Here is a 12,765-nt window from a genome sequence, read left to right as displayed (position 1 = left end):
CTAATAAACCCAGTTTTTAAATGATGGCATCAGGCTTATTTTAGCCTGCTAACAGGAGGTTAGCCCGATGTTAAACAGGACCCAGATCAGTGGCTGAAATGAAGGGAAGCTAAAGGCAGAACGGAAACTAGTGCCAGTAAACCATTAAACACACAAACAATGACTTGGCACTGGTGTGTTTCTACCTAACCACACACAGACACAGACAAACTACAACCCCGATTGGTAAATGTGCTGTTTGTATGTTGTCGGTCTTCATGAGACCACCAGGAGTCAAAGTGGTCGTCTGTAGATACAAGAGCCTGAGAAACATCCAGAACAAACCAAGACTATACTTTCAGGGATCATTTCTTTAGTTGTTGACTTGAGAAATGTGTTTCTAAAGAGCTTGGTCTTGCTGCCCATGATGAAGAGTGAAGATGTTTCCTTCAGAGCAGGAAACTAGTGGGAAGACTTTGTTTCTTCTCCACTGTTGAAGACTGTTCAGTGTTTCTGAAGGAGACACTGATGGAGGAAACATGGTCTGAGTGGACAGCTGCTTATTTTTACAATGTTGAACAACAAACAAATTTAACTTTACCTCATTAGTCTCTGCTTACCTAAAATGCTGTTTTTCTTGAATGTCTCTGCTTTTGATCTCTTTTCCTGTTTCACTGACATTTGTGCCACTTTTCTTACCCTTCATCTCTACTGGATCTGTCCAATCTTTCTTTATATGAACGATAATAGGATTTCTAGGGTTTACTTACATGTTAAAACTGTTTTTTCTCTTATTGGAAAATTCACCAATGAAAATCAACTGTTCAGTTTCTCAAATCTTTGTCATCTCCAAATCTTTTTGAAAAGACCTGATACACTTTCTTCAGCCGACTCATGACACACCAACGTTGTAAGAAACCTGCTGCTAACTGATGTAAAGTTTGGCATCACTGATTCATATGATTTAGTTTTAATAAGTTTGGCACCAGATAAAGAAGCTGTGATTGATATCAGGTGATGAATCGTAAACTTCCCGCAGTGAAATCAGACACAAATCTGACGTAAAAGTAAATAACATGTATGAACTAAGGCTGAAACAAATCTGGTGCCAACAGATCAGTGGCTGAAATGAAGGGAAGCTAAAGGCAGAACAGAAACTAGTGCCAGTAAATCATTAAACACACAAACAATGACTTGGCACTGGTGTGTTTCTACCTAACCACACACAGACACAGACAAACCACAACCCCGATTGGTAAATGTGCTGTTTGTATGTTGTCGGTCTTCATGAGACCACCAGGAGTCAAAGTGGTCGTCTGTAGATACAAGAGCCTGAGAAACATCCAGAGCAAGCCAAGACTATACTTTCAGGAATCATTTCTTTAGTTGTTGACTTGAGAAATGTGTTTCTAAAGAGTTTGGTCTCGCTGCCCACGATGAAGAGTGAAGATATTTCCTTCAGAGTAGGAAACTGGTGGGAAGACTTTGTTTCTTCTCCACTGTTGAAGACTGTTCAGTGTTTCTGAAGGAGACACTGATGGAGGAAACATGGTCTGAGTGGACATCTTTGTAAAACTTAAACATGCTGAAGTTTAAGGAACCTCTTTAATGTCTTTTATAGAGAAGAGCTTTTCTTCTGTTAGTAAATGTCAGTTCAACGACCCAAATATTACATCTGCAGGATTGCATTAAGGTTACCAGCAGAGATGTTCATCTACTTATGTGATTCCTACACATTTCAATTTGTCTTTCTGAATTTTAGTCCCAAAATATGTTTTAGAATGAACCATCCAGTCTGAACTGTGGTTAATTCAGACTTGTAGTAGTCAGTTGATCTGTAGTGAAGTTAATATCAGACTGTGTGAACAGAACCAACTGTTTTCTGTGGAATAGTTTCTGCGATTAAGATTAATCTTTATTAACTGTGTTGGTGTTTTATTGTAAATGACCTGTTGTGCAAAGTTGCACAAGAGACTTTTACATGACTCAGTCTGAAAATGTGTGCATGCATGGGTGTATGTGTGTGTGTGTGTGTGTGTGTGTGTGTGTACCAGCTCTAACCCTGCGTATTTAATGATTAACTCACATTAATTAAGATTTTGGAGAGCTCTTAATCCCTGGTGCTTTACCTAGTTGATCATGTGATTTCAGTTCAACCCGACTCATTTTTTGTGCATTATGCTCATGATGTTTCCTCACTTTCTCTTTTTTTTTTTTTCTAAAAATGTTGTATATGTGCGTGAGTCTTTAAGGGGGAAGGGGAAGTGAAATTGTGTGAGATTGAAGTGTTTTAACAGATTCACTTGGGCTTCAGGGGCTTTTTCAAGCTTTACTCTTGTGCCAAACTTCCCTTCCTTCATGTCACAAGAACAGCCTTGGTTCGACTCCCCCCCCCAGAGCTCACAGCTGAAGGACAAGTAGGACAATGAACCCAGTCTTTCCAGGCCGCTCTCTTCCTGTTTGTCACTTTTCCCTTTTTATTAGACAACGACTCGACTTGTTAAGATGCTTCGGCGCATTCAAGAGATTTCACTGAACATTAATGGTGACAGAATGAAAACTCAGATGAACAGAAACCACTCTGAGCTGTGGAGATAGTTTACAGTAAATAAGTAACGTTTTACTTATTGTAATTTCCAAATAATGATAGTACTAGTACGACACTTAGTATTTGAGATATTAAAGATATAACACAAAATGTTTGTGGAGAACCTGCTCTTAATAGATGGATAGATGCATAATGACTTATTTTTTTCACATTTATACATATTTTTTGTTAGGTTTGTTGTATATTTTGTACATTGTATGGATATGATGATGACTTAACTCATGATCTACAGATTTATTTACTTTTTCTGAAAGACTTTTGCAGAAGTTTTTATCCCTTTTTAATTGTTGTGCATTTGTTTTGTTTTGTTTTCTGTCCATCAACATCTAAAGAGATGTTAATAAGGTCGAAGGTGAAGTTGCAAACCGGTAAACAGGAGGGAAGAGAGGATTAAAACTAAACTCTGAATCACAGAGAAGAGGGAAGAGGCTTTAATCGACATCACCCCCTGGACTGTTGCTGCAGAACATCGGGCAAGCACAGTTGTGAAAACACATGTGAGCAGAGGTCAAGAAATCCCCCTCAGCTCTCAACTTCTCAAAATAGAGAGCTGTTAAAACATCCATTTACACAAGTGTATTAGCTCAACTCAGATCATGTTTCCTGTCATTCACAGTAAAACAACAACACAGTTAATAAAGATGAATCTTATCTTATCTCAGAAACTATTCCACAGAAAACAGTTGGTTCTGTTCACACAGTCTGACATTAACTTCACTACAGATTAACTGACCACTAATTAACCACAGTTCAAACTGGATGTTTCATTTTAAAATCATTTTTGGGACCAAAAATCAGAAAGAAAAATTGCAATTAGTCAAAATCAGATCAATAGATGAACATCTCTGCTGGTGACCTTTATGCAACCCTGCAGATGTAGTGTTTCTGTCTTAACTGACATTTACTAACAGAAGAAAAGTTCTGTTCTCAGATAAAACACATTTAAGAAGATTCTCTATGAAAACACATTTAAGGTTCACAAAGTTTAACAAAGCTGTCCACTCAGACCATGTTTCCTCCATCAGTGTCTCCTTCAGAAACACTGAACAGTCTTCAACAGTGGAAAAGAAACAAAGTCTTCCCACCAGTTTCCTGCTCTGAAAGAAACATCTTCACTCTTCATCGTGGGCAGCGAGACCAAACTCTTTAGAAACACATTTCTCAAGTCAACAACTAAAGAAATGATCCCTGAAAGTATAGTCTTGGTTTGTTCTGGATGTTTCTTAGGCTCTTGTATCTACAGACGACCACTTTGACTCCTGGTGGTCTCATGAGGACCAGGAGGACACACCTCCTACTATCACAGCTTCTTTATCTGGTGCTAAACTTATTAAAACTAAATCATATGAATCAGTGACGTCAAACTTCACATCTATTAGAAGTAGGTTTCTTATAACGTTGGAGATGGCGAAGATTTGAGGAACTGAACAGTTGATTTTCATTGGTGAATTTTCCAATAAAGAGAAAATACTGTTAACATGTAAGTAAACCCTAGAAATCCTATTATCGTTCATATAAAGAAAGATTGGACAGATCCAGTAGAGATGAAGGGTAAGAAAAGTGGCACAAATGTCAGTGAAACAGGAAAAGAGATCAAAAGCAGAGACATTCAAGAAAAACAGCATTTTAGGTAAGCAGAGACTAATGAGGCAAAGTTAAATCTGTTTGTTGTTACAAAAATAAGCAGCTGTCCACTCAGACCATGTTTCCTCCATCAGTGTCTCCTTCAGAAACACTGAACAGTCTTCAACAGTGGAGAAGAAACGAAGTCTTCCCACCAGTTTCCTGCTCTGAAGGAAACATCTTCATTCTTCATCGTGGGCAGCGAGACCAAACTCTTTAGAAACACATTTCCCAAGTCAACGACTATAGAAATGATCCCTGAAAGTATAGTCTTGGTTTGCTCTGGATGTTTCTCAGGCTCTTGTATCTACAGACGACCACTTTGACTCCTGGTGGTCTCATGAGGACCAGGAGGACACACCTCCTACAATCACAGTTTTGTCTGCAGCTTCATCGTCCACAGGATTCGCGTTTCTGTCTTTCTAAGCAGAAAGTGACTTAAAGGTTTTCAAACACATGGCAACACGTCTGTCTCTTCATTGACTAATTCATGGAGGTTTGTTGAGTCATTGCTGGACTTTCTCCTCTGGGAAAATGTTGGTCTTCACTGTAGAGAAGTTGGTGTGATATCAGCTGATAAGTCTGAAACATCCAGCAGGGCTGATGGAGATGGAAAACGAAGACAAACTGACACCAAACCAGAATCAAATCTGACCTAAAAGTAAATAACATAAAGCTGAAACAAATCTGGTGCTAATTTAAATGGATGTTTACCACCCAACATGACTAACTCCCAACACCTCCTCCAAGTCCAAGTGAAGGAAAACCAAGGGACTTTCTTTACAGAACTTCTTAAATAATGGGATTATTGGAGAATTTGGAAAGCATACATGAAAACTTTTGTTATTTTGACAATTTATTTTTAAAATAAGCAGCTGTCCACTCAGACCATGTTTCCTCCATCAGTGTCTCCTTCAGAAACACTGAACAGTCTTCAACAGTGGAGAAGAAACAAAGTCTTCCCACCAGTTTCCTGCTCTGAAGGAAACATCTTCACTCTTCATCGTGGGCAGCGAGACCAAACTCTTTAGAAACACATTTCTCAAGTCAACAACTAAAGAAATGATCCCTGAAAGTATAGTCTTGGTTTGTTCTGGATGTTTCTCAGGCTCTTGTATCTACAGACGACCACTTTGACTCCTGGTGGTCTCATGAGGCCCAGGAGGACACGCTTCCTACAATCACAGCTTCGTTATCTGGTGCTAAACTTATTACTGTAAAACTAAATCATATGAGTCGGTGACGTCAAACTTTACATCGATTAGCAGCAGGTTTCTTATAACGTTGGTGTGTCGGTTGAAGAAAGTGTATCAGGTCTTTTCAAAAAGATTTGGAGACAATGAAGATTTGAGAAACTGAACAGTTGATTTTCATTGGTGAATTTTCGAATAAAGAGAAAAAACTGTTTTAATATGTCAGTAAACCCTAGAAATCCTATTATCGTTCATATAAAGAAAGATTGGACGGATCCAGTAGAGATGAAAGTAACATAAGTGGCACAAATGTCATTGAAACAGGAAAAGAGATCAAAAACAAGAAAAACAGCATTTGATTAATGAGACAAAGTCAAATCTGTTTGTTGTTTGACATTGTAAAAATAAGCAGCTGTCCACTCAGACCATGTTTCCTCCATCAGTATCTCCTTCAGAAACACTGAACAGTCTTCAACAGTGGAGAAGAAACAAAGTCTTCCCACCAGTTTCCTGCTCTGGAGGAAACATCTTCACTCTTCATCGTGGGCAGCGAGACCAGACTCTTTAGAAACACATTTCTCAAATCAACAACTATAGAAATGATCCCTGAAAGTATAGTCTTGGTTTGTTCTGGATGTTTCTCAGGCTCTTGTATCTACAGACGACCACTTTGACTCCTGGTGGTCTCATGAAGCCCAGGAGGACACGCCTCCTACAATCACAGTGACACTTCACAGTCTAAGTGTTATGTAAACACCTGTCTTCCTGTAAATTCTCCTCTTTCTCGTACGTGCACTCGCTCCCACTCATCCTGACTGCAGTGGTTGTGGTTGTGGTGTCTGATTTCTGTCACTATGCTGATGTAAATTTTGGGCCCGACGCTTCTGGTACTTTCACTTTTCATTTCGTCGTGGCCAAGTGTCGAAAATAGCGTTGGTACATCGCCTCGACCACAACTGTTCTTGTGACAGGATGGAAAGAAATTAAGTCAAAATGGTAGAATAAATAATAAAAGTAGTTCCTTTTCTGTGAAAACGGGGATATGAAAACCATCAGTAAAACTCCTTTTACTGAATGTGTAACCCAAATGTAAACACAGAAATATCCACATTAGTCTTGTTTTGATACACAGTGTGACAGTTAAAAGATCAATCTTTAGTTTGCTGTAAGTGTTCATGCTCAGCAGTGACACAAACATTATTTCTGAATTATCTTTGGTTGAGAAACACAAAAAAGATTAAGTTCCGAAATCTAATCTCTGTAATAAAATTAATAGCAGTTCTGGAGCTGGATCTTTTTTTTTTTTTTTTGGCAGATGATCCAACCTCCATTTTTTTAAGCACTTTAAGTACTTCTTGTTTTTGTTGGCACAGATGCAGAGGAATTCAATTCATGGAAAGTCTCTGTGTTCAGTGTAGTGACTGTGACAATTATTCATTTGTTCTGATTTGTAGAGCAAATCTGCCATATGGTTTTCTTCCTCTTTAGCTGTACCTGAATGAAAATTAAACTAGCAGGGCACAGACTTCTGCCAAGACCAATGATGTCTTGATGTCAATGATGTTTTTTTCCATGATAAAATATCATACTGCATGTTCCTCCAAGGCCCATGTTTTATTGGGTGCCAATTGTAAAAAAAAAAAAAAAAAGAAGAAAAAAAAAAAAAGGAAAGGCTCTGTGTTGATAAAGACCAATTGATTCCACACTGCTCCAGAACTGAGGTTGGATTTCAGAAGAAGAGAAATTGATTTTCTAAAGCCTATGGAGTGCCATGGAATTCTCCTCGACTGCACTCCATTCTGTATAATAGAGGACGGAAAAGAGGTTTGGTTTCCCGAATCTTATCCGGGATGCCTCTTATAAAACCCTTCCTATTGTACGTGCGTGTGGTCTAGTGAAATGGAGCACTACGTCGGAGGTGATTCATTGAACTGGGATAGGATATGGTCCTCAATTGTCTTGGCTTCTAAAAACCCAAACCATCAACAGATACATTTCAATTATATCCACAGGACTTACCTCACTCCAAGGAGAAACTTTCTCATGAAACGTTTGTCATCTCCAGTTTGCACCCTGTGCTCAGATGGACTTATAGGCTCATATCTACTACATATGCACTGGGAATGCAAGGATGTGAAGTTTTTTTGGGGTGAAGTTTGCTCTACTTTATCTAATGTACTGGAAGTCGTTGTACCATGTTCTCCCATTGTGTTACTCCTAAATGATACCACCTCATTAAAATTGACATGCTGGAAAAGACGTATTCTCCTAACCGGCATCACTGCTGCCAAACAGGATGGGGGGGTCGCTGCCTGGTCCCTTTTTATTTTTTTTTATTGTTTTTCCTGTCTTTTTTTTTTTTAAATTCTTTTATTTATCTTTTTCTTTTTACTAGGTTGCAATGTACCTTTTACCTTTATCGGATTAATGTACTTGTTTCCCTTTAAAAGCAATAAAAAAGTTGTTCACAAAAAAAAGAGGTAGATTTTCTTAATGAAGCTTCCAGATTTGTTTCCACTCTGATTTGCACAAACACAGACAGACATTTTACCTCAGTTGGAGAGTTGCAGGTATGTGAGGAAGTAAATCTTCTCTCCGCAGTGTCGTCATTTCCAAAGAAATGGCTTCAGAAAATACAAAGGCTGCCAAGCGTGAAGACACACATGTGGAAATAATTACTTCTCAGCAACAAAGTTTTTCCCCCCAAGTATCAAACAATGAAACTGGTGGAGAAGTTACTAAACAAAAGTCTGCAGTAGTTCAGTCTGTGTCACAAACATGTATTTTTCAATACACAGTTCATTTCAGTGTTTTTTAAAGACTTGCAGAGCTTGAAAGCGGAGATGTCCATCTTCACTTTCAAGAAAAAGCTAAAAATTAAACAGCTTAATTCTTATACATAAAGCTGCAACCATAGAGCATCTGATCCAGTAAATTGAATGTAAATTTTATTGCCAACTGTTTTACACTTATGTTTTGAGAAAGTTCATGTTGGTATGTAATGGGTGGATCCATGTTGTCTAATGTCTGTTAATGTTTTATGTAGTGTATTGTTTGTTTTGTATGTATCCAGGCTCCCTCAATAAGCTTTTGATAAGCTTTTGAAATAGGTATTGGAAAGATGTCAAAGCCAGATGTGTTTAGGTTGTTTTGCCCTGAGAGGTCAATACATGGCAACTTGAGAAAACACATGCACACAAACTCAGACAACTTTATCAATTTGACGACACATGAAAGATAATAAAGTGACGGACCAGGCTGGTGTTTGAAAATAAGTGTATGAGCTGTCAGCTTAGCCTTAGCCTTCACTTTATTGTGTCCCTGGAGACATTTCTGTTGTGTTGTGAGTTTCTGCAGCTCATGTGTTGCCAAGTTGTTGAACTTATTTCCTGAATTTGTTGGGATTTTGTGTGTGTTTTCTGTGATCTGAACCCTCGGGGCCACCGTAGTTTTGTGTTCAGAAGCTGTAAAGTCACGAATTGAGCCTGTTTGTGTAACCAATGTTTCAACAACAGGTCAGTGTTGTGAATGAGAAGTTCTACAAACCACACTCGTTATTTCTGAACGAGCTAAAAGCTAAAAGCTAAAGTTATACCTGAGCTCGCATGACTTCTCTGTTTTCTGTTCTCTTAAGTTAATTCTCCATTTTTTTGTTTGTGGTTATCAATTCCGATTCCTCTTTGTGACACGTATGATGTTCATGAATCACACCTGGCCCACGGTGAGAAAACTGTAGGTTACATTTATGTTGGTTCACATTCACGCCTCACAAGCCCACAGAGGAAACACACATTGGTGTATAAGTAGAAAACAGAAAACAGAAAGTAGACGCTCACACATTTGAGTTAACCAACATCCTGACATCAGACGTTATTTGCATCTTACCCTCTGTTCAGCGTCAGGTCGACCTGCTGCTGCTGCTGCTGCTGAAACAAAGACGGTGCGTTCAGGAGCCATGTGTTCGACGCTGCGCTGCTGTTTTCCCTGCAGAGACAAAGAAGGTGAGACAAACTAACTGTTTACTACAAGAGACGTCAGGTATCAACAGGCTGCAGGGACGTTAACGAAGGTGATGTAAAGTCGAGGTGGTCGACGACAGGCCGGACGTCGAGAATCGTGAATGTGTTGTACACTAGGGCGTCGTCGGTATAAAAGATGTTGCCATTATGACGTGTGTGAAAAATGCCACTTAACTCAGTTAGTTGTTAGCTTTATCTAAACATAACATGTTTTACTGCATCAAACATTGTGTCCAATATGAAACAGAAACATCTCTATATGTGAAATATTTAATGCTTTTGATCTAAATGGTTTCTTTTATGACTGGTGTAGTGTATTTAATCTTATTTTATGGTTTCTTTGCGTATTTTATCTGTAACAGTCATGTGTGTGGAGCACTCGGCATTGCCGAGTGCTCCACCAAGGTTGCGCACTAGAAACATTCAAGGTGCTCACTGGCGTGAAGCAAGGCTGCCTGGTTTCCCCTTTCCTCTTCCTCCTATGCGTAGACTGGATCATGAAACAAACAACCCACAATAAAAAAACAGGCATCCAGTGGAGTATGACAGACCAGCTTGAGGACCTCGACTTCGCGGATGATATTGCACTTCTCTCACATACACACCAACAGATGCAAGAAAAGTCCCAGCTGCTGGAAATAACTGCAGCTAAACTCGGACTCAAAATAAATGGACCAAAAACTAAAATCATGCGGATTAACTCCAAAAACACAAATCCCATAACCATCACGGGCCAGGCCCTGGAAGAGGTCGATAAATTCACTTACCTTGGAAGTGTAATCGCAGTGGATGGTGGGACAGAGGAGGACGTGAAGGCAAGAATAGGGAAAGCTAGAACAACATTCAACATTCTAAATAGAGTCTGGAAAAACAAAAACATCTCCCTGAAGACCAAACTCAGAATCTTTAACTCCAACGTTAAGGCTGGATTGCACCAACAAGGTTTAATTTAATCTAAGATTAGCTCTAATCAGAGATTAGTAAAACTCAGTTTAAAATGAGTTAATCCATGTTTAAAATTAAGCACAGCTCTGTTGCACCACTTAAAATTAATCTCAGTTTAGTAAAACTCAGTTTAAATATTTAAACTGAGTTTAAACTGATTTAAATCAGTAGGGAAGTGTGAAGGAAACTAATTAAATATGCAAAATGGAGTTTTGTTCATTGCAGTTTGTAAACAAAACATTCAAGCTGGGCGGGCTCAACTGTGTAGAATAGCCTCCTGCCCCTGACAGCAGCAGTCAAGACCGCAGAGGAAACTAAATAAGTCTGGGCCGATACCCGCCGTCACCAACACGGAGCCTCTGGTGTCACATGTTGTTTTGTTTTTTAAACAGGAGAGCCGAGCTGGGAAGACGGTGTTAGCGGTGGATGCTAACCACTACAACAAGCCGGATTTAGCATCGAGCTAGCTCCCCACAACGGTCCTCATACTTGTTACCAGTCGAGGCTTTAGTTGTCAGTGACGGTCAGGAATCGGTCTGCAGCTCCAGCGCTTCACTCAGACTGTACTTCTTTCTTTTGTCCTCCTGACTGCTGCTGCTGAGAGAGAGAGAGAGACATGCTAGCACTCGTTAGCATCAGAGACAGCTAGTGCAGCTAGCAGCCCTGAGCCTCCTACTCTGCTGCAGTAGCTTCACCTGAGCTTTGTCAGAGAAAACACCGTCTCTCTCCGCCCAGAAACGTCTCTGTGCGCAACAAAACAAAGCAAAAGAGAGGAAATTGAGAGACAGAGCCTGTCTCTCAATTAATTTTGCTCACTCCACCTGAAAAATGCAGCCATTGAAAAAATTAAACCTCCTCCACTGTCAGTTTAAAATTAACCCTAGATCACAGTTTAAACTGGAGTTTAAAGTTCTGGTGCAACAGGTTTAAATTTAAACTTAGTTTAGAGTAAAAATTAAACGGAGGTTTAAATGGAGGTTTAAATCTAATCTGTCTTAATTTTAAACTATGTTTAAAGTTTGGTGCAACAGAATTTAAACTTAAACCATGATTTAATCTGGTTTTAAAGTTAAACCTTGTTGGTGCAATCCAGCCTAAGACAGTATTGCTGTATGGTTCCGAAACCTGGAAGACCACCACCCACATTGTCAATAAACTGCAGACTTTCCTAAACTGTTGCTTAAGACGCATCCTCGGTATCTTCTGGCCAAACAAAATCAGTAACATCAACCTATGGGAACGCACCAAACAAGATACAGTGGAGGTACAGCTGAAAAGGAGGAAATGGAACTGGATAGGTCACACACTAAGAAGAAACAACACAACAATAAGCAAACAGGCAATGACATGGAACCCACAAGGCAAGCGAGGCAGAGGAAGACCAAAAAACACCTGGAGAAGGAGCACAGAACAAGAGCTTAAGATGCAGGGACTGACATGGAAACAGCTGGAGAGAAAGGCCCAGGACAGACGAGGGTGGAAACAATTCATCAATGGCCTATGTTCCGAAAGGAACACAAAGGCCTAAGAAGAAGAAGAAGAAGTCATGTGTGTGGTATATTTTATGACACAATTTATGGTCTGAGCTAATTTGCATTTTGCAAACGTTGCTGCTTCACATTGATATGATGAATGTTACAGTTACAGTAAGTAGATGTAGAATAACAATGGTGTCATTAAAAGGATAAGGGGCTTTTATTCAGAAAGGGATGCGCTCTAACTGTCTATCTGAAGTTTCGTCATCATACAAACACACTCTATACTTTATGTTCAGCATTTTGTACTTATAAGAAGTGAGATATTGTGGCGGCTCGAGAGCTCAGGGGGTTTATCCACAGCGTCAAGGACCGGCCCAGACTGAAAGACTGATAAGTAAAGACCAGATTCAGGGATTCTCTCAAAACAAAACCATCGTGACCTGACATGACCCGGCTGTCTGACCAAAAACAGAACCAAATCAAAGAAGAAAGAAACAGGGAAATCTGAAATCTTGCTATTTTGGGATGGATACCAGACAGCAAAATGGGTTAGCCATGTACCCTGTGATTATAGATAATATTAATTACATTAAAAACAATTTGGGATACAAATCGGCCATAGAAATGTTTGGTGTTATGGTGCTGATTCTTTTTCCTGTATTAAACCAAACCATTTATTACATTATATTAGGTAGAATATGTGTTATGGTTTCATTTACACTTCCTGAAATATAGTTGTGTGAACTCTGGTCAATTTTTTTGGCTCAAGTTTTGGTTGAGGACAGAACGTGTGACTGTGGTTACGGTTCATTAGAAACCAAAACATCCAGGATAAAAGTCCCACAGTGCCTAAAGTCCCCGGCCACAGGTAAAATTACAACTAATCGCCAAGTAATCAATAAGAAATGAATCAACAACCG

General features: G+C 39.3%; 1 protein-coding gene and 6 non-coding genes across 7 annotated transcripts in view; 2 read left to right on the top strand and 5 right to left on the bottom strand.

Annotated features, from left to right (window-relative positions):
• The window catches only part of LOC146963273 (creatine kinase, testis isozyme-like), a 205,431-nt gene that overhangs the window by 38,434 nt on the left and 154,232 nt on the right, over positions 1-12,765 (bottom strand). The window lies entirely within an intron of this gene.
• Positions 326-532, top strand: LOC146963285 (small nucleolar RNA U3). The gene has a single exon (XR_015034975.1). It is a non-coding gene; the product is annotated as a small nucleolar RNA U3 (small nucleolar RNA).
• Positions 1,335-1,541, top strand: LOC146963284 (small nucleolar RNA U3). The gene has a single exon (XR_015034982.1). It is a non-coding gene; the product is annotated as a small nucleolar RNA U3 (small nucleolar RNA).
• LOC146963283 (small nucleolar RNA U3) lies at positions 3,585-3,791 on the bottom strand. Its single transcript, XR_015034980.1, has one exon. It is a non-coding gene; the product is annotated as a small nucleolar RNA U3 (small nucleolar RNA).
• On the bottom strand, positions 4,278-4,484 carry LOC146963282 (small nucleolar RNA U3). The gene has a single exon (XR_015034974.1). It is a non-coding gene; the product is annotated as a small nucleolar RNA U3 (small nucleolar RNA).
• On the bottom strand, positions 5,089-5,295 carry LOC146963281 (small nucleolar RNA U3). The gene has a single exon (XR_015034971.1). It is a non-coding gene; the product is annotated as a small nucleolar RNA U3 (small nucleolar RNA).
• LOC146963280 (small nucleolar RNA U3) lies at positions 5,819-6,025 on the bottom strand. Its single transcript, XR_015034970.1, has one exon. It is a non-coding gene; the product is annotated as a small nucleolar RNA U3 (small nucleolar RNA).

The sequence above is a fragment of the Trachurus japonicus genome, chromosome 22 (assembly GCF_045865225.1).
Source record: "Trachurus japonicus isolate A0001 chromosome 22, Traja_1.0".
NCBI lineage: Eukaryota > Metazoa > Chordata > Actinopteri > Carangiformes > Carangidae > Trachurus > Trachurus japonicus.
This window is presented reverse-complemented; position numbering and strand designations above follow the sequence as displayed.